Source organism: Tauraco erythrolophus, chromosome 19 (assembly GCF_009769465.1).
Source record: "Tauraco erythrolophus isolate bTauEry1 chromosome 19, bTauEry1.pri, whole genome shotgun sequence".
Taxonomy (NCBI): domain Eukaryota; kingdom Metazoa; phylum Chordata; class Aves; order Musophagiformes; family Musophagidae; genus Tauraco; species Tauraco erythrolophus.
The window spans coordinates 7762355-7767634 of NC_141483.1; positions in this window are offsets into that span (position 1 = coordinate 7762355).

Below are 5280 nucleotides of genomic sequence, written 5' to 3' on the forward strand. Positions count from 1 at the left end.
ACTGGAAGCACGTTTGTACTTATGTTCCGCTCATGTTGGCTCTACAGTCACTACATCCTGGACCATGACCTCATCAGAACTTAAGTCTCAGTGGTTTCAGCTTCACATCGTACTTGGACAGACATAAAATAAGTTGCCTTGAGAATTCAGGTGTCATTCTCCCCATCTCGTCAATAGCAGCTATCCATCCCAGACAGTGTATTCTCCATATGTTCCAGTTGACAAAGATTCCACTGCACAAACAAACAAGAAAACCACACACCAATAAAATCCACCCAAAACAACAAAAACAAAACTCAACACCACCACACACTTCCTTCCCTCCTCAATGTCTAAGCTCAAATATCCTGCTTAGAACTACAGAGAGAAAAGTTAACTGGAGATAATACACTATTTCATTTTTATGTCTTAACTCAGGCTGTGTGAATAATTGATTTCTCGGTTCGCAGATCGAACTGAATTTGAAATAGCTCCTTCTCTTGCTCAAACCCTCTCAAAATTTCATTTTGACACGACATGTTTCATTTCAGTCTTGTAACAAAAGCAGTGAAATGAAGGCCAGATTTGCAAAATGGAGAGGAGAAAAGGGAGTTCCCTGTGCCTCCACCGTCTCTTGTCACTGAGACTCTACAAGATGGCTAAACCAACGCATCAGCTACCAAGTGGGGACAGGAGCCATCCAGACCTCCGTGCTCCCGCTATGTATTGCGACACCGGAGAGACCTTTGGGCAGCACTACCTACTAATTTAGCTTAGATCTATCACAAACCTGATCCTTCCGTGATCAAGTACTGCATTCAAAGTGAACTTTCTCCAATGGAGAGACCAAAGGAGACTTATCTTAGAAGCAAGCAGTTAAGACATCTTTCTGAACTCAAGTCTCCCGCCACTTAAATCTAGTCTTCAGTTAATTCAAACAGAAGATTTGAAGCAAGTTGAGACATTTTAATTATCTTGGAACAACAGCAACAGAATAAACTGAGAATGCCTGGGCCAGGAAAGCCTGCAGTAAGCATCTGCCCAAGATGGAAGGGGTATAATTTACAGTCTCAGTGCTGAATCACGTTTCACACATCCTGGGCACTGCTCTACTCAGTACACTTCTGGATAAAAGTGAAAGGATGTCTCGTTTTCTCCAGTTTGTAAATCTAAACTCAGTATTTTTCTTAGGTGAAACTATTTGAATCTTTTTGCAAATAGTTTCAGAACCTATGAAATTTCATTTTTTTAAGAAATCTTCCCATTTGCCAAAAACATTCCCTGAATCGTTGTGCATTAGTAACATCCTGCATATAAGCATCATTCCTGCCCAACGTTTCACTTGTGGATGAAATGTCCGTGTCTATAGGAATGAGAGAGAGACCTGGTGTTTTCAGAACATACTGCACCTCCCAGTAAGAAACGACAAAGCAGAAGTCAGTTCTCATATAGAGTAGGAAGGAGGAACCAGGACAAAACTGGGACACCAGAACAGTAATTGAAAACTGCCTGCTTTTGCCCAGATGCTAAACCAGGTGAGAGCGCTCAGAGCTGCTACGACAGCTGACAAACACCAAGTCTAGGGGAATACATGACAGTTCTTTTTCTAAACTTGTTCATGGGGCTTTTGAATTCCCCCACAACTTCTTGAATCTATTTTTGTCAATAAATGAATAAAAATATTAAAAGGAAGAAAAAGAAAGCACATGTCATGAAAGGATTGTCGAATGCCTTATGAATGGAATACTCACTGGACTCCATAAAAATATCGAAATCCTCATACACCTCATACTCCTGAATTGACTTGTTAAATTCAAAGACAAATTGTGCTGCTAACTTTCTGAGGTAATAACTTTATTACTCAAATAGTACCTGTATTCCTCATAAGACCAAGTGATTCATCCAAGGTCACAGTCTATGTCTCTTGACATCAGATTATACTTTAATTGTGACAGTTAGCATGCCTGAATTTAAAGGTGAACCATGCCAGCAGAAACTCGGAACCAGGCATTGCAGCGTTACCAAGAAACAAGATACAGTCATGAGATCTAACCTCTGTAGTACATTACATGTCCATTAAACACAACCAAGTTATGACGAATTTGCAATTAATACAGATTCTTTTTTCCAGTGCAGCATATGGAAACAAATAGGCTATTTCTGATGACCAATAAAAAAGATAAAGTTAAAACTAAAAAACGTTCCACACTTGTTTCAGGTTTTTATTCAATGATGCTCAAGTTGATTATCAACACCCTAACAGCAGTGTTCAGGACAACAAAGAATGCAATTTTTCTTTATAAATTGCTACTTCTGCTGAATTTTTAAATAAACTCCTTCAACAGCCTACTATGTAGCTTATGAACAGTTAAGGCAAGTACTATCACGTTTTGCCAAATTAGATCTAGAATTTATTAATAATTTACTGTAACTTTTAGTACCATGGTTAAAAATAGCTCTCCCATGAGTTTTTAGTCCGTATCGGATACCGTGGTAATTATCCTCAGAATCTAAATCATTACAATAAAAACAAAGTAACCAGCTTGAGCAGAAGCAAAGCCAAATTTTAATCTTCATAACATCTCTCACTTTCAAGCAAATCCCTGCAGGTATATTGAAGGCCATTGAAACAGAGATAGTTAATTAGAGATGCTAGTAAAATTAAGAAAAGTATCCATGCAAAAAGTGAGGAAAAAGAGCCATCTCTAAGCCTCTCCTTCCACATGAAGGATTTTAAATCACCTCCCTTGCTTTCTTTATAATCCCTCCTGTTTTGTGTTTTTCCCTCTCTACACTGCCCCCACCTACATACAATCACTATGGAAAATAAGCTCATTATAGTGCAGCACGGGTAAGCAACTGCAGTCAGAAATGAATCAATGGACCCAACGCTTCGTATTAGTGGCTGCCATTTGCATCACCAGGAAAGTGTGATGGCATCCCCTGCAGACAGTAATGCACAGTGAGAAGAGATCTGGATTCATCTTGATCAGTTTATGCTACCAGAACAAATGTTTTCCCCCCATCTTCCAGGTCACCTTGACAGGATTCCCTGCTACAACATGTTAATCTCCATCACTATGGTTAATATTATACGAGATTCTTTTATTTCTACATTAAAGCTAGTTACATGAGAGGTGTGGTTGAGGACTTTATCAGCATAGAGTCAAACTCATCAATATCTACACACCTGTCTTCTCTCCAGGAAGTATTAGCACATTTACCCCCTACTTTATGTTATTTTAGCTTTGTCTATAAAGAAATAACTGACAAGCAGCCTCTTTGCATTTCTTTGTATTTAATTTTGTTGAAGAATCTGGACATGACTCAGCTGAATCAATAGAAGGACATAATTAATATGATTTTTTTCCTCAAGTTTGTCATATGAGATTTATGTTGTCATAACAAAGATTTATGCAGTAATAAAATTGTACTATTATTAAACTTGCTACTGCGTATCAGTAACAGGGATTACACAAATTATGTTTTCAGTACATCTTTGTAGACCTTCTCCCATTTAAAATATATGCTATTTCAGACCTTGGCAAAGTCAAATGATAGAAATATGAGAAGCGTCAGATGACTTAAAAAAAAGTGCCTTTAAGGTAAGTTTAATAGGCATCTTCAGAGCTCTTAAAAATCATCCCTGTGTATAGCCTTATCTCACAATAAACTCATGTAATTCATTGGACTGTGTCCAACAAAATCTAGCCTAAAGTTATTAAAAAAAGTTCACATTTGACCAAAATTTGTGTGAGGCATATTCTATTCCAACACCACCATTATATGAAAAGTTTACTTGTTTGTCTGTCTTCACTTACTCTGCTGTTATGGCAGAAAAACAGCAGCTCTGCCCATAACCAACCTGAACTTATCAGACTGTACAAACAAAAGAGAAACGCATATTTTATTAAGAAAACAGATCATGATATCTCTCTTTCACAAATTTATTGCAGATACAGAAAAAAAAAATCAAATTATTGCCTCGAGCATCCTCTGATCCCAAGCTTAGACAGTCATTTTTGTGACAGGGTTAACCATTATGATCAAAGCATATTTTGCAATCTAGCATACCTGCTATCCAGAATTAGCAAAAAGGAGACTGTAAGCCAGAAAGGGACAAATGTAAGGGGAAAGGGAGATCATAGTTAAAATTCCTTCCAGTCCACTGAATGGTTACCCAGCCTTTATAAATTGTTGAGCCTCTAGAATATAGTTCAAACCAAGATTCCCAAAGGGATTAAGAGAAATGGGAGGGGAGCCAGCAAACTGAAGACAAGTTTTACGTACCAAACATTCTCTTCAATAATTCACAAGGCATGAAATTGTCTTATATATTATTTGGCTTTGGTCCAAAGCAAGTCTAATTTGCAGATTCCAGAGAAAAGCAAATCCATGTATACAGAAGTGACATATGTAATGCATATATTTAATAGACTCCAGGATTAAAATATGTAATTGCTTTCTTAGGAAAACACATTAAACACCATGTTAGTGAGCCTTTTATTGTCAGGAAGGTATGTAATTTGCTTCCTTCCCAGAGCCCTACGTAAGATATCATGTATATTCTTCCCACTTCGTGTTTCAAGTCACATGCACAATCCTGCATGTCCTCTAATTTCCATAAAAATTCCATATACAGAAAGCACAAAGTAACAGACACCAAAGGAATAAAGTATCTTCAATGCATCATTTTGCTGATCCTAGTGCAGCACCACTACTACAGCACGTCAATTCAACTAATGTATAAACCAACACCAGCATTCAGACAACTTTTCCTACGTGTGCTTCGCCTCTCAACATGAGTACTCCGCTTTAGGGTGGATACAACCACATCAGGGAGGAAATAACATCAAGGAAAGCACTGAAGAAAAAATATGCTACTTAGTGAGCCCACTGTGATATGTGGAAACAAGCAATGCCATCTTTGTAGCAATTGCAAAAGACTCTGTTTTAACTATTCTAAACACAGCCCTATTTCACGTTAAAATGGTTTCCTACTCTGAAAAGTGTCTAAAAATTGCATGGGATTTCGTATTTACTGCTTCAAATTGCCAAAGCAAATTTTGCTTATCTTGCAAACCGAAAGATTGGTTCTTACAGCTAACTTAAATTCCATCTAGAGTCATGGCAAAACTACTTCCGATTCATGTACTATAATAATATTTTTTCATACAGATATATATTGCCTATTCCATAAAATATCCATATAAAATAAATATCTAGCAAAAATGTGCTTCCATAAAAAAACACCATTGACAGTTTAGAAGACAAGTATCGAGTTATTACTACCGGGAAAAA